Source organism: Coffea eugenioides, chromosome 8 (assembly GCF_003713205.1).
Source record: "Coffea eugenioides isolate CCC68of chromosome 8, Ceug_1.0, whole genome shotgun sequence".
In the NCBI taxonomy this organism is placed as follows: Eukaryota; Viridiplantae; Streptophyta; class Magnoliopsida; order Gentianales; family Rubiaceae; genus Coffea; species Coffea eugenioides.
In genome coordinates this window covers 29115217-29138568 of record NC_040042.1, presented here as the reverse complement: position 1 = coordinate 29138568, position 23352 = coordinate 29115217, and the positions used below count along the sequence as shown (strand labels likewise).

Genomic DNA, 23352 nt, shown 5'->3' with positions numbered 1-23352 from the left:
AAAATTATGTTCAATTTCCTTGCTATTATCCACCAGTGGTGATTTGAGTGGTGATCCGATCACTTTTGCTGTAACATGTGGCCTCTTTGAGAGTGGTACGATGTTGGCACCAGTGGTGCAATGTTGACATACCTGCTGGGCAGCTACTTCTGTGAATTGCCGCATCTTCAACAAAAAGACAAACCGATAGACCGTAACAGCTTGACTTAGCAAGAAACCACTTTACTTCTTTCAAACGCTCCGCATAACCCAAAAGAAATCAACTCGCCCAGCCCTGTAATCGGCTTATCCTGCTGATTATCTTCAATGTCTTGCTCGTTCATCAACATTGGATCTCTTTGTTTCTAGGTTTGATGCTTTCCTCTTCCTCTCACTAAGCTCAGTTTGTACTATTTTCTTCGGACATTAAATCATAGATATTCAAATTGGATTAATTCGGAAGAAGATAAAGAAATGTTTTCACAAGAATAAAGAGATTGGTGATGACATAATTGTGGTGTATATAAATTACATAGAAGTAGCAATAAAAAAAAATCATTGATCGTATGCTCTTAAAAGTATGACTCTGTGTGTGGGTGCATGTATGTGCACTCTCAAATGTGTATCTTATGTTGAGAGTCAAAGGTGATGGAGAGACCAACTCTTCTTTTTTTTTTTTCGTTTAATCCATCCACTCGTCCCCTCTCTTTCCCTATTCCCCAACTGCTAGGGCTAAGGATTGATCCCTAGACCTAGTAAGGGGGGAAGAGCTCTAAACTCTCCCCCGGCCACCTAGGACTTAGTCCTAGAGTTCTCCCCCAGCCACCTAGACTAGTCCTAGGTAGGTGGCTGTGGGGAAGAGATTTACCAAGGCATACTTAAACAGATTATGCATGGACAATTGTTTTTGCTAATATGCATTAATTTCAATCCATTTCGAACAATTTATACACGTTTACTAAACCGTTCCAATGGATTGGACGAATTTTTATCACTGTTAATTAAATGAAAATCAATTATAAACAATTTATCAATTTTGCCACCACTATAACCAAAAAAGTATTATATTGACCAGACATGACTTGATCGCCATTTACTGCCCGAAAACCTTCTCTTCCACTTCCAAAGAAGCCTTTATAGATCCTAACACTTGAGCAGTGCTTAAAAAAAAAAAAGAATCTTCATATGTTAGAAAGATTAATCCTCAAACAATGTTCTACTAGCTCCGCAAGATCTCCTAACGAAGACCAAGGTTGGGTCTGGATCAGGATTTGGTGCTTTGTTTTTTTAACTTTGGAAAAAATTATCCCATTTCGTTTTTTTCTAAGTTGCATCAATCTATTCACATTCAGCAATCCATATAATGTCTGAGCTATACCAAGCTGTCTGAAGGAACTTTTGTTTTGTCTTTTTCTCTCTCTTAAAACTTCACCAAAAATGCTTCTTTGACTGATTTCCAAAACTGCTTCTTAATATTTTTTCCGTATGAAGTCCATTGAAAATTTGATCAACGGTTTGTTTCCAAGCTTTCTTTTCCTTCTCAGCTGCTCCTATTTATCCTATCTTACCCTTTCATTTTAATTATCTATCATCCAAATAACTGAAAAACAGGCTTCCTCTCCTATTGTAATTGTTACAAGCTTTAAAATTTTCTTCCTTCGGTTCTCTCTTTCTTCCCTACCCACCCCCCCTTCTTAATCATCTTACTTTTAATTTTAAACGCATCTACTGCATGAATTATGTGGAAGTTGAAGACTAGCGAAGGCAGCGGACCATGGCTAAACAGTACCAATCGACGCATTGGAAGGCAGCATTGGGAGTTTGACCATCAGGCTGGAACTCCTGAACAACGAGCAGAAGCAGAATTAGTTCGTCAGGACTTCAAGAAGAACAGGTTCCAGAGGAAGCAAAGTTCTGACCTCCTAATGCGAATGCAGGTACAATAGAGCAGTAGTACTATTACTGTCACACCTCTTTCCCTACCACAATTTATTAACGTTAATATCCTTTTTTACATAATATACTTAAACTCTCACATATGTTACTACAGTTAAGAAAGGAGAACTCACATTGTCCTCCAATTCCACCGGCAATAAAGGTTAAAGATATAGAAGATGTAACAGAGGAAGCTGTGGTAACTACACTCAGGAGAGGGATAAGCTTCTACTCAACTATTCAGGCCCGAGATGGATTCTGGCCAGCCGAAAGTGCCGGCCCACTGTTCTTCATGCCTCCATTAGTATGTATACTGAAAAATTTTGGTGTCAAAATTTTAAAAATATTAAGCAACTAATTGTATGGAACAAGGCTAATTATTAACCATGTTAACAGGTCATGGCCTTGTATATTACCAGAACACTGAATACCGTTCTATCATCCGAGCACCAAAAGGAGATCATCCGTTACATATACAATCATCAGGTCCTAAAAGATCTTGATCATGGAAAGTTAAAAAAAAAAGAATAAATTCTTTTGTGCTTAAGAAAAGATGGAACATTTATTTATTTGACATTTTCTTTTTTCATTTATAGAATGAAGATGGAGGCTGGGGACTGCATATAGAGGGACACAGCTCTATGTTTGGTTCAATCCTTAGCTACATCGCATTGAGGTTGCTAGGAGAAGGACCTGAAGATGGGGAAGATAGGGCCATGGCAAGAGGGCGTGGATGGATTCTTGATCGTGGTGGTGCTGTTGCAACACCATCATGGGGAAAGTTTTGGCTAAGTGTATGGTTATACAGCTTTACTCGTACTTGCTCATTTACTCAAAAAGCCTTCTTAAACTATGGGGGGACTACATTTGTGAATGCACTTCTCAATTGCATTTGTTGTTTAGGGCGACTAACGTCTTGGTGGTGGGCAGAAGTAATAATATAATATTTTCTTAAAAACAGGTTCTTGGAGTGTATGATTGGGCAGGGTGCAATCCACTTCCTCCAGAGTTCTGGCTACTTCCCAAATTCTTTCCAATTCATCCAGGTTCTTATATACTAATATAACTGCTTCGCCCATTTCTGTAACATGTTATTGTCAAAGGATAATAAATGGCGGATATCCTTTAAAGGCTTCTACACTGAGTAGTAATATGCCAATCTACTGTAAGCAATTTGACAATGAGGATGTCTAGATTCTTCAGCATAGTATTCAGAGCTTAACTCTCTATTTCATTCTAATGCTTTAGCTTACTGGTTGTTGCATGCTTTCGGCGTATTTGTTGCCATCATGTCAATATTTGTGATGCAGCACAAATGATGTGTTATTGTCGCTTGGTTTACATGCCCATGTCATATTTGTACGGGAAGAGATTCGTTGGGAGTATAACAGAACTGATACATTCTCTGAGAAATGAGTTGTACGTCCAACCATATCATCAAGTAGATTGGAATAACACACGAAATACCATTGCAAAGGTCAGCTCAACTAGCTCAAGCCATTGCATCATTTAATCTAATCATATGTTCATATATCTTCCAATTCAAGTAGAACTGATTCTCTGTTGATACAATGAAAATATACGAAATGCATTAAATATGTGAAGAATTTCTTGGTTATTGTTTCCATTCAGGAGGATTTGTACTTCCCACACCCTTTAGTACAGGATATGCTATGGGGATTCCTCTATCATTATGTTGAACCTATCATGACGCAATGGCCATTTTCTATATTAAGGAAAATGGCTTTAGAAAAGGCAATGGAGCATGTGCATTATGAGGATGAAAACAGCAGATATATTTGCATCGGAGTCGTAGAGAAGGTATTTCTTGCCAACTAATTTTATATGGTATGAATCATCAAGTCGAGTCTAGAGTGAATTAAGGATATATAAACAAATTTGTGATGCCAAACTTAAACACTCAATGCAGGTGCTCTGCTTACTAGCTTGTTGGGTGGAAGATCCACATTCAGAAGCATTCAAGTGCCATCTTGCTCGTCTACCTGATTACTTATGGGTAGCAGAGGACGGCATGAAAATGCAGGTCAATTTATAATTATCATGCTACTAGCTATGAGACAAGATTAGTTCCTTGTAAAGGGGAGCAAAAAATTAAAGAAAAAAAGGAGGCTATTAAACAAAAATTTGTCATATGGGAATAGAGAGTATAGTGGCCCTATTTCCTTGTCCTGAAATGGTTAAATACATGACCATTTTTTACTGTTCCTGATCATTACTAATTGCATAGTATTAGATATAGCGTTTCTAGTAGATTAAATTACATCCATTAGCGGATTCTAAATACATATGTTGCCATATAAAAAATACCGATGCTCTTTCCTACAATCCAAGATCTGTATTGTTCTATATTTTCCAATTTGATTGTCCTTTTTTAAGAAACCAGCTTTCCAGTAATAGTAGCTTAATTGAACTTTAGTTCTTTGCCTGATGAAATTTAGAATTTGAACTTTAGGCTCATTAATTTGAATTGCTGTCTAAGTAATTAATCAAGCTTCCCAACTAACTAATTGATTCAGCACATTATTCAACAAGTAAATATTTGAGGTTTTAATTAGAATGAGTTGCCTAATCTTCAGAATCAATCTTGAAATCCAAAAAAACTTGTCAATTACCAACTTTCATTTTAATTCCAAGTTTTGCAGACATTCGGCAGCCAAGCATGGGAAGCAGCTTTGTCAATTCAGGCAATTCTATCTAGTAATCTAGCTGAAGAGTATGGACCAATGCTTAAGAAAGCTCATGACTTCATAAAAGCATCGCAGGTGAGACTATAGAATCAAAAACTCATTGACATTAATTGTTAACCAACAATGCAAAGTCTAACACAAAATTGCTTTCTGATTCAAGGTTGGGGATAATCCTTCCGGGAATTTCATGAAAATGCATAGGCACATTTCCAAAGGATGTTGGACATTTTCAACGCAAGATCATGGCTGGCAAGCCTCTGACTGTACTGCTGAAGGATTAAAGGTATATTTGCACTAAAATTTTGTGAATCCTTCTTTAGTTTTCTTAAGTAGCATTTTGCTTCTCATAATTATGTAGTCTCTTACTTGTTTTATAGGCTGCGACTTCTTTTGGCACAAATGCCACTGGAACTTGTTGGGGACAAAATTGAAGCCGGGCACTTATATGATGCTGTTAATGTTATATTGTCTTTACAGGTTTGTGCAAACACTAACAACTGAATTAACTCTCCTTCTATCTTTTAATAAACCAAATTTAGTCCTTAAACCTTTATTTTTGCCTGTTTGACACGGAAAGCTCATATTTTCCTTCAAATACGTCCTAATTAATTAGGAGACACTAGTTCCTTCGTTGAAGAAAATATTTCTGCCATGGTTGACTCCTATGTCAAGAAAAATACATTTAGTTTCTCTCAATCACTAGATTGGAGTTAAACTTTTCCTTAAACTAGGACTAATTAATTCCACTTTGCATCTTTAGTTTTTTCAACAATTCTGAATTTGGATTCTAAACATTTAGGGTTTGTTTGGTTCACGGATTGGATGAAATGGGATGACTCATCCTCAAATTATTAATCTTGGATTGAGTCATGCTCAAATTAATAATTCAAATAATCTAGTGTTCGGTTGGTTCTAGGTTGAATAAGATGTATTGAGAAATAATCCTATCCTATGTATGGTTGGAGGTTGGATGAGATATGATTACTATTTTAATGACTAAAGTATCCCTTAATTTGTAGGATCGTTTTAGTAAAATAATTTAATAATTTACAACTTTTATTAAAATATAGTAATTTTAAACTTTAGAATTATAAACTAAATCAAAGGGTTTGATATATAAAAATTTGCATTCACTCAAACTCAGTCTATTCAGGCCCTTAAAAATTGGTTTTAATATAGTTTTTTAATCTAAGTTTGAAATTCAACTAAATAATGAGCTGAGTTTTGGCTGAATTAGGGTTAAATTGACTAACATTCAACCCATTTTAAAAGAGCCAAACTCAAGCCAATATAGAATTTTTTTTTTGGATTGAGATTGAACTTATTAAAGCCCTCATTCATAAAGCCCAATTGATAAGGTTATGTATTTATATATATTTTGGTTGAGAAAATAAGATTTGTAGGGGCAATTTAGTCTAGGGGCAATATAGTCCTTTTTTATGATGTAAGTAGGGCAAATTAGTCAAAAACTTTTAATATAATTAGTAGGGGCAAATTAGCCTGTTTTGTTATCATATTATTATGTGAGTATGGTTATATGATATTCAGTATGAATTTGTATCATTAGTAAGGCAAATTAATCCAAATATTGTTATGTTGGTAGTAGGGTCAAATTAGTCCAAAAAAAACTTTAAATTAATTAGTAGGGGCAAATTAGTTAGTTCATGTTTTATCATGTGAGGGTAAGGTTATATAATTATGAGAGTATAAATTTATATTATTTGTAAGGATAAATTGATGTAAAATTTCATCATCCTAGGATGACTAATACAACTTCTCCCATGGGATTATTTTATCCCATGAATAGGAGATTAATTCGATTAGTTGGGATATGTCATCCCATGTGCAAAATGCAACTAAACATGGGATGATACATGATGATTAATCTAATATTGTGTCATCCCATGAACCAAACAGACCCTTAAGTATTTCGGCCACGGTTCTCGCCTAGACAAGGATGGAACTAGAGGAGGGTGCGAGGGCCTCTGCCTCCCATTCTAGATATTTATGTTTTCTTTCCTTAAAATTTTGAAAATTTCAAAAAGTATTCTATTATTTTTATAGGTCAATTACTCTGTTTGATTGCAAGTATACAGGTCAAATTAAAATATAGAATAAACTAAGGTCGATCTCGGAGAGAATTAAAATAATTACTATGCTTTTTTAAACGCACTTTATTATCTAAACAAATAAAAGTTCAAGTAAAGACAATTCTACAATTAGACTATACTAATGAAAAGATAGCAAGTCATAAATTTGATGAAGAAATTTCTTAGGGATTTGAATTCCTTGTAGTTTAACTTGAGGTAGTTAATTCGGTTGATCAAGGCTAGTGACTTATGACTTACTAACGACATAACTTCCAAAATCATTTGTAAATTATTTTCACCAATAACTAACATACTTATACTAAATCTCCAACTATTTGCATGATGAATTAATTTAGTATGAGGTCATGAAACTCTGAAGTTATCATATCAAGTCCACTTAAACTCGTCTCCTACAATTGTGAACATGGAATCTGGGGTTCGTACATTTTGAATTACACCACGCAATGCAATATCTAGCACTAACACATGCTTTGATGATTCATAATTGGAGCACAGACAATTACAAATTTTGCGTACAAATAAATGAACCAACAAGTCCACAATATAGCCAAGTTCGACACAAATTAACATCAAGTCAAAAAACTACACGTCCATCTTTATCCCTAGGAACTATTGATTTAGCTTGTCATGGAAATTGTCATGTTAAAGCACATATTACTTTTGAAACAAAACATGAATAACATGTAAAAAAATAAGAGAAAAAATTGAAGAAATCTTATTCAGGATGAACTCCTCAAACTCTTCTTTGCAACTTGTTCTTCAACTTTGATACGAAAGTATCTCTTCACGAAGAGTTCCTCACTTTGCTCTCCTTTATCAAGAACTACTACTACTACTACAAGTGAACTATTAGCTAACACCATCTATCCAACCTCTCCTCATTTCTATGTCCAAGTACTACTCTTTATAAATTGCCCTCCATTGGTCTCTTGTGGAAGACAAAAAGGTATTCATTTTTTCTATGTGAACACAAAGTTAAAGTTATCTTCAAAAAGTCAAGAAAGATGGCTCCGTGGAATCTAGATGATTTGAGATGATTAAAAGTGTTGTCGATGTTAAGCTGTCATTGATTTTCAAGTCATCAATATGTCCAATCAACTTTCCAACCAAAAGCAAGTAGCATGTGGCAAGAAAGAATCGAGTTGTACAAGTCGTGTAACTTGCACATATTTTTTGGCTGGAGAAACTGGGGGAGAAAACTCAGCATGCTCGTGGGATTCTGGGCTGGTTTCTGCGAAGTGTTCTTGAGCAACGTTGAACCGTTGCAAGCTTCATTCAGTTTCTTCACCTGTCTCACCGCTGCTTTTTATATGCACACTTCTTGCTTTTCTTGCTCAATTTGGCAATCCAATTTCCTCAAATTCTCCGGTCTTTTTCTCTACAATACTAATCAACCAAATGAGTAAGAAAAAGGACAAAAGTTCAATCATTGATCAACATGTTCAAGCATCAAATTGTAACACTAATTCCAACTTCAACATTTGGTTTTGATTAAGAAATGATTGGAAATTACTTAAAACATCAACAAAATATGATGCATATAACATACTTATAATAAATAAATCAGTTCTAATAATGTGGCTGGGTACTATATTCGACTCTTTGGCTACAAAATTGCAAAAGTAGTTAATTTTTATTTTGAATTATTAGTCGGTTACATAATTTACCAAATTTTCCAGTCATTTTACCTTTTTTTTTTTGGCTTGTGATCCTTTTCTCAAATTATAAATAGCACAAGAATGGTGGATTTCCAGTATGGGAGCCGGAGAAAGCATGCCGTTGGATGGAGGTAACAGCAACAACTAGTTCCACATTATACCATCATCTTGCTTTTGTCCTAACAAAACACTATTTTTCGTAATCCAATGTAGAAACTCAATCCAATTGAAATCTTCCAAGAAGTTATTATCGAACGACGGTCAGATGTCCCTCTCTTTCTTTCCTGCTCCCCCATCCTCGATTTCCAGTCTTGTTGTGATCACAGAAAAAAAAAAAAAAAAACTACTTGACTGAAACAAGTACAATGCTAGGTATGTGGAATGCACTTCTTCAGCAATTCAATCTCTGATTCTCTTTCAAAAGTTGCATCCTGGACATAGGGAAGCGGAGATAAAGACTTGTATCTGCAAAGCTATAGCTTATATTGAATGTGAACAAAAACAAGATGGCTCATGGTTTGCTTCTCTATACCCTGATTTTACCTTTGCTACTTTCTTTTTCACAAAAAAGAAAAAAGAAAAGTTAGTTTCTTTATTCCGACATATAATCTCTAAGCAATCAAATCTATCACCACTTAGAAAGTAATGAAAATGTTTTCAACTAAAAGTTATTAGACTTTTAGAAATGTTTCCTATTTCGTCACCTGATTTTTTTATCTCTTCATTTTTATCTTCATTATTGTTGTTATATTAGTAATATCATTACTTGAAAAAAAAAGAACAAGGTGGCTCATGGTCCGCTTCTCTATATCCTAAATTTTTTTTTTTTTAATTTTTTTGTTCCTTCCCACTCCCGCCCCCTCTCCCCCGTGGTTCCATTACAATGGTGAAGGTGGGAAGAAGAAAGTTTGAAAATTGAATCAAGGATCTCATATATACCTGATTAATATCCTTATGAATTGAACGAGATCTTAGGAACAGTTTTTTTTTTTGGGTAAGTTTATGGACAGTTTCTTTATTATGGAATATAATCTCTAAGCATTCAGATTTATCCATCAGAAATTAATAAAAGCATTATAACTTACAAATATTTAAAAATTTACCAAATTTCCTATTATACCCATTGAATGTTATTTTCTTGACTTTTATCCCTATTACTATAACTATTACGATTTTGACAAAGTTTTGTCCCCATTTATATGCAATTTTAACGAATAATAGCAGTCAACATCAGCGTATCATGAAGGTTTGAATTCTTCATAGGTTTGGTCGCTGGGGCATTTGTTACACTTACGCGACCTGGTTTGGGGTGGAAGCACTGGTTGCTTCAGGAAAGAACTATAAAAACTCCCAGACTCTACGAAAGGCTTGTAGATTTTTGCTATCAAAGCAATTGCCTGATGGTGGATGGGGAGAGAGTTAAGTTTCTTGCTCAAATGAGGTTCATAAATTTTTTTTCTTTTTCTTTGATCTCCAATAGTTTCATCCATTTTGAAGTAATTAATGTATCACTATGGACACATCAATTAGTTTGTTTTGATAATATCTTTTATTGTTTTATGAGTTATCACCTTAAATTGTTCATTCATTTAACATTTTGTTGCAACAGGAGTACATTAATCTTGAAGGAAACAGATCAAATTTGGTGCAAACTTCATGGGCCTTGTTAACTTTGATTGCAGCTGGGCAGGTCAGTGTGAATATTAAAAGAAACAAATTTTGCTTCTTATAACTAGTCTTTTTTTTTTCCCACAAACGTTAACAGTTATATATATTTGATAAACCCTTGATAAATACAAGAATTAATTACAAAAAGGGGCAACTACCCTCATTTGCTTCCTCACTAAATCCATCAGCCAAACTGGGAAATCTTGTTCCCATTTAATATCATTCACTAGCTGAATAGCAAACTGAGCTAGAGCATGGCTAATTTCATTTTCTGTTCTAGATATACACACAAACCTACAGCTTACAAAATGTGAAGTCAAATCCTGCACATCTTCTAGAATAGTTGCAATGGTACTATCATACTCATGGCCACTATGTATCTGGTCAATAACTGATTTGCTATCCGAATGGATTGTAATTTTAGTCCATCCTACCTATTTAGCCATCAGCATTGCATTCCTAATTGCTAAAGCTTCTTCTTTACTTGGTTCCCCCTTATATTGATTGACTATTGCCTTCGCTTTCATGATCATTCCGTTCCATTTTCTTGCAACAATGCCTTGACCCGTCCTGATCATCCTTGATGATATCGCCGCATCCGTGAATAAGCAAACGTCATCATCCCCTGCTGTTTGGCCACGCATTTGATGCTCCTTGATGTTTGCCATTGCAGTCTGCTCCTTTTCTTCCTCCCTTGCATGCTCATATTCCAGCCATTCCACTTGCGCCTTGGAGACAATGTTGGGTGAATTCTGGATTTCATTGTCAAAAACTCTTCTGTTTCGTGCTTTCCAGATTTGCCAAAACAGATTAATGGTGAGGTTCACTCGGTCAGGTCCACATTCCTTTGAAGTAGCTTTATTGGCTTCCTCCCACCATAGCCAGAAATTGTGTTGTTTGTCTACTAATCCATCCCAGCTAACCGGTGCCAATTTCCAAACCTCCATCGCATTCACACAAAAAAAGAGTAAGTGTTCTATGGTTTCTATGCCTTCTCCGCAGCAGCTGCATCTTCCCTCACCTTTTCCAATCCTTTTGAAAATTACTTCATTGGTTGGTAAACAATTTTGCAAGCATTTCCACATGAAATGTTTCGGCTTGGCCTTTACCTTTTGGTGCCACAGATTCTTCCACACCGTCTGTTTTCTAACTTCCCAACTTGACTCAGCATTGTATGTTTGGTTTCGACTGATCTGATTTTCCTCCTGCCTTGCCCTTGCATATCCTGTTTTCACCGTATATGCTCTAGTCTTTGAAAATTTCCAAATCAGTCTGTCCATTCTCCTTCCAATGCTGGTGGGAATACGTTCAATGAGTTCAGCCTGTGTGTTACCAAACCATGTCTGCAAAAGTTCTCTTTTCCATCTCTCTTCTTCAATCAGCTCACTCACCCACTTGAGATAGCATCCCTCAGGTTTTTCAGCCTCCATCTTACCACCTTCGGACCCTATTACCCATCTATCCTTCCATATACTTACCGTTCTTCCATCACCTATCCTTTTCCATAGTCCAGCCAACAACAAATTTTTTACACTATGAATGCTTTTCCAGCTCCATTATGCTGAGCCAGGAGGGCCTTTGTTCATCCAATTGGGATCCTTCATATATTTCGCCTTCATTACCTTGCTTACTAACAAATTCGGAGCAGTTAGAAATCTCCAAATTTGTTTTGCAAGCAAGGCAGTATTAAAGGCTTCCAGGTCTCTGAATCCAATTTCACCTCTACCCTTCACCTCTGAGAGTTTTTTCCAGCTTGCCCAATGAATACTTGCCTCTCTCTCCCCTTTGCCCCACCAAAACTTTGCAATTTTCCCAGAGATTTCTCTACATAATCCCTTTGGGAGCCTGAAACATGTCATTACATATGTTGGCATGGCCATTGTCACTGCCTTTATCAGCACTTCCTTTCCTCCTTCACTCAGTAGCCTTTGTTTCCATCCCTGTAGTTTGCTACTGATTTTGTTCTTTACAAAGCCAAACACTTGTGCCTTTGATCTTCCAATAGCCATTGGTAGTCCCAAATATGTCCCATTCACTGCTTCCTTCATATTATCCAGGCCTTCGCTTATTTCGTGCTTCATCCTTTCTTTGGTATTTTTACTGAAGAACAATGCTGATTTTTCATAATTCACAACCTGGCCAGATGCATTACCATACTTTGTCAAAATGCTTTTCACCTTTAGAGCTTCCCGTCCGGTTGCTTTACAGCACAAAAGAGAATCATCTGCAAAAAATAGATGAGAGATAACCAGACTGTCCCTACAAATTTTCACCCCCGTTAGCTCCTTTCCTTGCACAGCTTTATGAATAAGGCTAGAAAGACCTTCAGCACATATGATGAAAAGATAGGGTGATAAGGGGTCCCCTTGCCTAATGCCTCTAGTAGGTGTGACATTTCCAACCTTCTGGCCATTTAAATTGAAGGAATAAGTCACTGTGGATAGACAAGCCATAATCCATTTGACAAATATTGGACAAAAACCCATTTTCAACATTAATCTCCCCACAAAAATCCATTCTACCCTATCATAGGCTTTCGACATGTCTAACTTAATAGCCATGTAGCCTGTAGACCCTTTTCTCTTATTTTTTAGAAAATGCAAAATTTCATGGGCTACCACTACATTATCCAGAATTTGTCTCCCTGGGATGAATGCAGATTGTGAGTTGCTAATGTAGTGCTGGAGAACATGCTTCAAACGGTTTGCAATAATTTTTGAGATAATCTTATAAAGCACATTGCACAAGCTAATTGGCCTATAATGTAAAACGGATGTTGGAGAATCAATCTTTGGGATTAGAGAAATGATGGTTTCATTCACAGTTTTAAGCAGGCAACCAGAATGGAAAAAACTATTTATGGCTAACACCAAATCCCCTTTTATTATATGCCAATAATGTTGGAAAAAAAGTGGGGACATACCATCCTTGCCTGGTGCTTTGTTTGGATGCATAGAAAATAATGCTTGTCTGATGTCCTTTTCCTCCACAGGTTTAATCAGCTTCGCATTCATCTGTCGTGAAATAGTGCTCGGGATCTCCTTAAGGATCTCCTCAAAGTCATCCGGGTTGGTTGTAGTAAAGAGATCATTGTAGTATTGACACAGCTCCACCTCAATTTCCTCCTCACTCTTGCACCAGGTCCCATCTTGTTTTTCCAGCGTGCTGATGGTGTTTCTTTTCCTCTTTGCCTTGACAGTTGTATGGAAATAAGCTGTGTTTCTATCTCCTTCCTTGAGCCATTTGCTTCTAGATTTTTGGCTCCAATACAGCTCTTCCTCCTCATATGCTTTGCTTAGCTGGTTTTTTAGCTCAATGACTCGACTTTTATTTCCAGATTCATGTTCCTCCTTCACTTCCTTGAGTTTCTCCTTTAATTCCTTGATCTTTACTTTTGAGTTTCCTTGTACCTTTCTCCGCCATTCCAGGATAGCTACCCTAACTTCCTTGATCTTCCTCGTTATTTTGTACATTCTTGATCCAATTTGAACTTTCCTCCATGCCCCTTGTATCACCTCCTTCATGTCTGGATTTTTTGTCCATCTTTGGTCAAAATAGAATCTCATTTTCCTCTTGGTTATCTCTGGATTTGTATCTACCATCAAGATGGCATGATCCGAAGCATCATTCTCAATATGTGTACACACAACCCTATCAAACCTTTGCAACCAACCAGCAGAACATAATCCCCTATCCAGTCTCTCTTTTACTTCCCCCTCCCCCTCCCAATAATTACTCCAGGTCCTTGGTAGCCCTTTATAGCCTATATCTAATAATTCATTGTCTCTTATGAAACTATAGAAATCCTTAAAACTACTCTCAGCTCGCACCCTCCCTCCCCACTTCTCCCCATTTGACAGTAAATCATTAAAATCACCAACCATTACCCATTCTTCCCCCCAGCCCTTCTTCCATTCAGCTATGTGTTTCCATTGCTCTTTTCGGATATTGCTATCAGTACTAGCATGAACACACATCAACCACCACTGGCTATTTACTTCCTTGTCCGTAATGCATGCTAAGATGTACCAATCCGTGTGGCTTAAATGATCAATAGTCACAGCATTGTTCCAGTATAAAGCCATGCCCCCTGCCTTCCCAATTGAATTAACAACATATCCCTTCTCAAACCTTATTTTCTTTTGCACAGATCTCATAAATTTTTCTTGATTCTTTGTCTCACTCAAAAACACCACATTAGGAGAGTGGAAGTGTAAAACTTCCTTTAGTTGGGGAATTGTCAAGGGGCCTCCTGCACCTCGACAATTCCACACCACAACTTTCATTTACCCCTTGGAGGCATTACGGGATTAGCCTCCAATTCCCCAGTTACAATCAAGTTGTTACTCTCCAGTTTTAAACACTTAGCCTTTGGTGTTTCCACTGCATCCACATCCATTTGTTGAGTCTCTTGTTGCATTGCTTCTGCTTTCCTTTTCCCACGTAGGTTCTTGTCTGCATCCGAAAATTTATTTTCTTGTATAGTAACCCTTCCTCTTCTCACTCTCCTGGTACAATGTTTTTTTCCTTCCTGCTTACTACTTGTTTCCCCCCTTGGTTTCTCCTGAATTCCTAACAATATCTCTAACTCGTCCCCTGCCTCTCCCCTGTCTAAACTACTGCCCCCCCTTGACCCCCCTTGTTGTACACTTCCATTTCCACATGCACCAACTCTAAACTTTCCCTACCTCCTACCCCAGGGTCCTCACCCTTACCATACCTTCCCTTGTCGTTATCTTCTGCTACCCTTTTATTCCTTAAAACCACCATGTGTTCCTTTTCGGTCAATTCTTACTGATCCTTTAAATATGCGTCCCACTCTTCCTCCTGCATTTTCCTCCTGATTTGTTCCTGAGAAATTCCTCCTTTGTCCACACCCTCGGTCTGATTGGTCTTGCTCGGAATCACTCTATCCCCATCCCCTCTGTCTCTCACCACTAAATGCCCAGTACTCTCTTCCCTTTCCCTTTGTGCTTTTCCTTTCTCAGGTACACCCTCCTTCGCTCCTCTTAACGGTGAGACCATAATGTTGCCTGCCCTCATCCAAGCTCCATACTGCACCTCTCGCTGACCACAACCTTCGTCTCCTGGCCCAGAACAAGCTCTGTCATTGTGTCCTATAACTCCACAGTTGTAGCAGAAATCCGGACAACGCTCATACCTAAACTCCACCCATTCAGCTTGTTCTTTACATTTGATTTTTGTGCCTCTAATCAGTGGTTGTACTACATCTACTTCCGCCATAATTTTCATATGCCTTCCACCTTTCCCCCCACCTCTGGAATGATCACCTCTCTTACTGAGTTAAAAATCTGACCCAGTTTAAAACCCACTGCTCTACTCATCCAATGAACAGGGAGATTCCATAATTGCACCCAAAGAAAAACATACCTGAAAAAGCTACTGTCTCATGCCCAACCAACCTCCCACTCTCTAAGCACAAAGACCTGGTTATCCATTATCCAAGGACCCCCTGTCAGTGCCTTTTTCTTTTCTTCCTCCTCTTCAAAGTGAAACTGAAACAAGTTTGGACCCAACTCTGTTATCTTCATCCTCCTTGGATATCCCCACACATGATTGATGTAGTTCTTGACACCAGTGAAGTTGGCCACTTTATCCCCCACCAGCTTACCAAGTAGACTTCCTGTGCATCCCAACATTCTTTCTTCAATATCATCTCCACTGAGATCTATCCCCTCTGTTTTCTTTGCTGACAGTTCAAACCTTTGGAAAGCCCTTGCAAGAGATTCCTCCATCTTCCCGTATAGATCCAAGTAGAAGCCAAGCACTATTTCTTGACGATGAAAGAGCACAGCTGATAAACCTGCAAGGAAGTCCAACAGACACTCAAAACTCTTTAGATCTGTACCAGAGTGAAAGCTATTTCAAAAAAGGAAACAGGAAAAAGAAAAAGTAAAAGTCCGTCCAAAAGCCAAAGTGGAGCCGAGAAACTCAGAAAGCAAAAAAGAAATAGCTTTGGCCTTGCCAACATCTCCCTAGTTCCGACAAGATTAGAGTGTTCCACTACATTGTCAAATGGATCATGTTGTCCCCTCGCATTTACTCCAAACAATCACTGACCAAAAAGTCTGGAACTTGCTACAACCTAAACAAAGACAAAACGACTTTAGACAATTTTTGTAATCAACAAATGCTGTGCTTGGATCTAGAGCTTTGGGTTTTTTAGGTTTAGAAAGGAATTGAGACTCTGTTTGCCTTCCCCCGCTCCTACACAGAAGAGAAAGGTACTCTAAAAGTTAGAGAGAGAAACTCCCAATGAGAGAGACGTGAATGAGTTGAAGATGCATAAGTCACAAATTTTCTGCTTCTTATAACTAGTCAGTGTGACTGTTTATAAATTTTCAATCTTCTTATTCCTTTTCTCTAAATTGTCCCTATAATAAAATGCAATAGCGAAATGGATAAATTGTTTAATGGGATTATTCCATGAACCCCCCTTGGGGTGTATGATAGTTCGATGAAAGTCCTTCAGTACTATTTCTTTTTTTTTTTAAGTCAATTAGTAATATTTATACTATTCTATTGTAGAGAAGTAGAGCCTAACTAGGTTGTATAAGAAGTTAGAAGGGAGATATGTCCATCTAGATCAAAGAGATGTTTTGGCACACTCTTTGAGTTTTTTTACCTATAGGATGCGAGATTTGAATTCTGACCTATAGTCCAAAGAAAGATTTTAAATCCCTTTTGGTGATCAACTTGCCTAAGACAACTTGGTTTCCTTCGCCACTCTGTCTTTTTTTTATTCCCATCACCTTTGATTTAGCCAAACTTTCCTCTCCCTAAAGCCCTATCCCTCTCTCTTCATAATGAGCCAAAACCCACTGTTCCAACCCTAACGACTACTGTGCCATTCCAAATGTTCATTTCCACCACTAAAGAAGTCCTTCTCTAAGACACATACACACCCACATTCATAAACAATTTCATTTGGATATGCAAATACTTGCTCAAGAGAAAATATACACTCAGAAAAAGATTCATAAAAATAATATAAGAAACAACAGCATTTATAATCGATAGCGAAAGCTCTGTTGCATCTCCTTCCATTTATTGCTACTTAGGGGAGTTCATAAAACTGAAAACTAAGTCTAATTCTAAAGAAAAATTCAAGGGTGAAGTGCTAATTTGTTGCATTCATAAAGCTATAGGCATTTGATAATCAATTGAATTTGAGCACTGAATTGAAATGTTCTATTCTTTGAATTTATACAGTCTAGTACAATATTACATTTCCATTATTATATTTAATTAGCTGATTGTATTTCCTTTTTAATAATAAAAAATTATATACAAATAGAAAAGTATGCGTAAGAGAGATAGAGTGCATCTATTTGTGAATATTTGTGTTTGACATAAGAAATATGTGTCTTTGTGTGTGCATATGAGAGAGTGATAATGTTTGAAAGTGTGCCTTAGACAAGGAAATTAGTGTGTTTGCAAGAGAGATTGTGTGTGTGAGCATGAAAGTAACATACATACATGCATACATATACATACATACATACATACATACATACATACATACATACATACCCTATATATATAGAGAGAGAGAGAGAGAAAGAGTATTCATATGCATGAAAGTTTGTGTTCCGGAAAGAGAATGTATATGTGTAAATTTGAAATTGTGTAGCTGTGTGAAATCTTAAACGAGTGTTGCAACATTAGTCTTCAACTTTAGCAAAGCAAGTGATGAAAACTTTTGGCTCAGAATTTTGAACACTAACTAAGTGCTCATAACCTAATCATAAGAGAATTCAATTATCAAACCACCGTTATTTAAAAAATATTAAATTAAGGAAATTTTAGTACTTAACGGACTTATCAAACACCCTTTTAGGAGAAAAAAAAAGGAAAGAAATTAAGCTCAACTATAGCCCAACTCGTTTCAATAATTTTGGGGTAAGAAGAATAAAAAAAAGTCAATCCTAGTACAAGAAACTTGCAATTGGGGAGGGAAGAATAGGTAGGTACCCATTCCCACACGAGCATGGCGTTTCAAAATAACATAATCTCTCTTGCATGAATAACGTGATAATCAACATTTGAGCTGCATTTTTTCCCCCTTTTGGAGTGGGAGATGGGATAGGAGAAAGCAATGCCATGAGTTGTGATGAATGATCGATCATAGAGAATGTAGGTCGAACTTAGAGGATAAACTTAGGGCAACCCAAATCTTTGGGATCTGAGGGTATAAATGAAAATGATATGCATAAATTGGGTTGTTTAGGAGGCTAGGAGTTCTTTATGTTCCTAGTATAAATTTGTGCTAGTTAATAATTCACTTTAGAGCTCATCGTTGTCATTTTCTTCTTTATACATGTCACCCTATAAAGGAGGTTAATGTAATTACTGAAACGTAAGTAGAAATGGATACAATTGTCATATATTTTTGGGGAGATATGTGAAATTATTGAGGAGAGTTGGCATAGGGACATTGTCAATTGGAATGCTATAATTGCTCGTTACTTGCAGCTTTCATGATTAACACCCTACCATCTGTTTTGAGCGGAAAAAAATTGAAAGAAAAAAAAAGACAACTCTGACCTGTTTGACATATTAAAAATATTACAAAAATGAGTAGTTTTATCATTTTATGTTATAAAATTACTGACAGGAGGTGACTGCAATACGCCTAAATCTCAAGATTTTATCTATAATATAGTTAAACCTCAAGGGGGTAAATGTAATTAACCCATAATAAATGTTAAATTACTAATATTCATTTGTATACTAACATAATATGTACAAATAACAAAATCTATTTCTTTTTCATGAAAAATCTATAACCTTGTACATTGGTCCATGATACCTTATGAAATTTCCTATGATCTCAGGGTGAGCATGATCCAACTCCTATATATCGTGGCGTAAGATTGCTAATAAACTCGCAGATGGAAGATGGTGACTTTCCTCAGCAGGTATGTAATAAAGGTCCTCCATATATCTCAATTTTTGCAGTTCTACTTAATATGTATAGATCAACTAAGCTTTGTAGATTCATGCCCTTTTCTTCCTTTTTTTTTGACTGGATTCATGGCATCTTTATCATCTTGAACTTTTTTACAGGAAGCAGTAGGAATGTTTTTCAAGAGTTGCATTATGAAATATGGGACATTTCGAAATATATTCCCGATTTGGGCTCTTGGTGAATTTCGCAAACGTGTCCTCCATCTCTAACTCAGCAATGCTGAAAGGGATCAAATTGGACATTACAAGCATCCAAGCCAAAATATTATCAAACATGTATGGAAGCTTTGAAATCAAGCCGGTTGCTTCATATGTTTGTCAATTCCTTTTATATATCTTACCGTGTTACAAACTTGAGAATATCCTTGGAATATTACAATCTATATCTATAATGTTAAATGTTAACATTTTAATTTAGGTGGTTTGTATTTGATTTCTCTAAATGTTAAATATTCCAATCTATATCTATAATGTTGAATGTCAACATTTTAATTTAGGTGGTTTGTATTTGATTTCTTTAAAGTTATCCTCACTAAAAATTAAAAGAGTATGTAGTGTCCTGAAATTTGAATGCCTTTTGTATATTGTTGAGGTTAGCTATCCATTTAACTTCATTTTTTTAAAATGGTTCAAGAAGAGACTCCAAATCTACAAGGGAGAAGGGGGAAAGGGAAGCAATTGCCTCAACTTTTAGGTTTACGAGGAATGAATGCAATTTACACAAAAATATGTTATGCGTATAGGAGACTTGGCAGAGTTGGCAACCAAAGGAATGCACTAATAAGTCTAGGAAGAAAGGGAATGAAACAAACATCGGAGAGAAGAAAAAAGAGAAAGAAACTGGATTATAAAATTATATTGAAAGCACTCAGATTTTCTTCTTTTCTTTGAAGCCAATTTACCTTTGCTTTGAACATATATAGTAGCACGTTCTTGTTATGTTTTCTAGTATATGACTCAGAAAGGTAGAAATTCAAGCTTATAAGAGGGACTTATTTCATGATACCAATTTGCCAAATTTCAGTGGACTAGCCAGTCCGGGAGGCAATCAAGTAGTTCATACATTGAGTATCCAGCTATTTTACATTCGCCGCTATGTAATGATTAGTTTGAAGTAACAAAAAGTCAATTATAAAAAAAGTAATAATAACTAAATCTCACCCAGTAAGGGTGGCCGGCATCAACTTAAACTGAAGTATGGAAAAAAAAAACTAAATTGAACCTGTAAGAATAAGACTACAATGTCTCCATGTCATAATGCAATCACCACAATGAAGGGTTATTAACTATCTAGCTCTCTCTATGGGAGTCTCACATGATTCCAAAATTAGGACTCGAATGTGTTATATCGCAACTCACAACAGTAAATGGTGATGGTCTCAACTCTCTTATTAAGACTCATGATCGTAGCTTACACGATTCTGAAGATAAATTCTGAATTATATGTGTATTGATTGCCACTCTGGCGCTTGAGAACGTTAGACATGAGAATATTAGACATAGAGAGTAGGGTTTTGGTTTAAACTTATAAATCATAATAGTAATAAATTTAAGGTGTACCTTATGATCAACTCTATAATTCACTAATGTCTAGCATCCATGATCATTCCGTCAATACAGTTGTTCGGACGATTGATTGACTTTTAAGCCATTGATAACATCACGATCAATTGATTCTACTTTTTCCAATCACCAAGCAACCTAGCCTTCCCGCACTTCCTTCTCTTCATTGATGACTTCACGATCGATTGACTTTGTTGTTTCCAATTACCAAGCAACCTAGACTTTCCATTGCCAAGCCTTCCCTTACCTAATCACCAAGCAACCTAGCCTTCCCTTACCTAACTCTATTTATGTTGTTTTATTGATGGGTAAATTAGACAACGTACATGAAGTGTTAAGAGGGACCAAAAGGCTTTTGCATTTATAGAGTCTATAAATCCCTCCCATCATAATGGGATAAAGATAGACTTTAATTTCATCAACAGCTTATGTATTTATAGCGTTTATAAATCCCTTCCATCATAATAGGATAAAGATAGACTTTAATATCATCAACTAAATCATATTTAATCTGTTAAAAGGGACCAGGAGGCTTATGCATTTATAGAGTCTATAAATCCCTCCCATCATAATGGGATAAAGATAGACTTTAATTTCATCAACGGCTTATGTATTTATAGAGTTTATAAATCCCTTCCATCATAATGGGATAAAAATAGACTTTAATATCATCAACTAAATCATATTTAATCTATTAAATACAACCAATAAGATATACCTCAATAAGCATTATAAAAATCACATAAAGTATTAGAATAATCATCAGATAATATGTCTACAAACAATCAATATGGTACTCCTTACTTTCTTTAATTGTCTATTTCTTTCAAAATTCTATAATTAGTTATCTATATGCATTTATATAGGTATTTATCCTTCTACTCAACAAGAGATTATCTTAGTAATATTATATATGGTCATGTAGGCCACATAAATATTCTAATAAAGAAAAAACCAAAAGATACGTTAGGGGCAATACAAGTCCAATATTCGAAATTGTTCAACGAATTTGTTACTTTATATTTTTCAAAGCAGTAGAATTGTGACACATTTTGCGCTATAAATCACCAAGTTGTAAAACATCAAGCACACTTACTTGCGGCTCCTAGAATTCGTGAAATGGATCAATTGAATAGGGCACTTTCAATAGTGTGAATTCAATAGGCACTTTTTAATTATATGCTTTTGTAATATCAATAGAGTAAATCTTATATACACTTATAGTATATACACTATCACGGTTAGATACATGACATATGAGCAAAATTTGGATTTTAAATTTAGATTTAGATGAGTTGTCATTCATCCAATGATGATAGTATATACACTATACAATGTGTTTGGATTGTAAATTATTTAAGATAATTTTGTGAAAAAGCACTGTAGCAAATTTTTGATATGATGTATGTGAGATAAAAAGGTGATTGGAAAATGTGTTGATGATGCAAGCAAATTAGTGTATGTAAATAAGGTGTAAAAAAAGTGTAATAATTTACAATCCAAACACTATATTAGTTTCTATGAAGTTATAAATACACTATGAATTTACACTTTACTTAGCGTACTAAATTGAATAAGAACTCAATCATACAAATTTTATTTGGATTAAAAAGTGATATATGCTAAAGGAAATATTTATTGTTCTACAAAATATTTGTGCATTTGAAAAAAAATACTACTCTTTCTTAAGTTTTGTAAAGTTATTATTGAAAAAATGCATGTTTTTCCATAGTTACAATGTAAAAGTGCTACTTTGAAATAATCTTGTTCCACGGTAGTAGGATTAACATATTATAAATCATCATATTATAGCTGAAGCTAGAAACTCTTATTGCTAACATTGCAATTTTGGTTATTTAATCACTAAACTAAGACCTCACTAACAATTATTTTTTGTATTTAAGCTTTTAAAGTTCTGCATTTAGGTTTGTGTAATTTTCTTTAAGGGTTAAAAACAAAAAAACCCCTTATGGTATGCCTAATAAATGGAAAAGCCCTCCGTGATTTCAAAACATATAAAATGACACCTCATGTTTTGAACTAAATTGTAAACTAACAGAATTCGTTAAACTTAACGGAATCCAATAAATTTAACAGAAAACTTAACGGAATCCGGTAAATTTAACGGTAAACTTAACGGAATCCGGTAAGTTTAACGGTCGATACCGTATTCATTTAAGTTTAACGAATTATTAGTTTACAATTTAGTTCAAAACATGAGGTGTCGTTTTGTATGTTTTGAAACCACAGGGGGGTTTTCTGTGTATTAGGTATACCACAGGGGGTTTTTTGTTTTTATCCCTTTTCTTTAATAAAGTGAAAGACACAACTAGGAGTAAATAAAATATTATGAAATGCCAAAATCATTTTGACGAGGTTTTTCCTTTACACCAAATTTTAAAAACCTAATTATCACATTTTCTACAAGTATATGGATCGTTTATCAAATATAAGAGATATTAGGTATCAATCCCGTAGGGAAGAATGATTAATTACTGGTGGCTTTCAAAATCCTTTATTATTTAGATTATCACAAATGCAAGACACAAACATGAAATAAAACGAGTAAAAATGACAATAGAAAGCTCGTAGGGTTATGAAATTTCTATTTACTTTTGCAAGTGAAATTTCTAGTTAATTGATTGTTATTATCTTAGCTAAGTTATGACTTAATTTCCTAAAGCATGTGAAACCTATTTTCACCAATGAGTCAACTATACCTATAACAATTTCATTCTT

The 23352-nt window shown here is 35.6% G+C and overlaps 1 pseudogene; it reads left to right on the top strand.

Annotated features, from left to right (window-relative positions):
* Positions 1 to 1718: 1718 nt before the first annotated feature.
* Positions 1719 to 19260, top strand: LOC113781440 (annotated as a pseudogene).
* The last annotated feature ends 4092 nt before the right edge of the window (positions 19261 to 23352 follow it).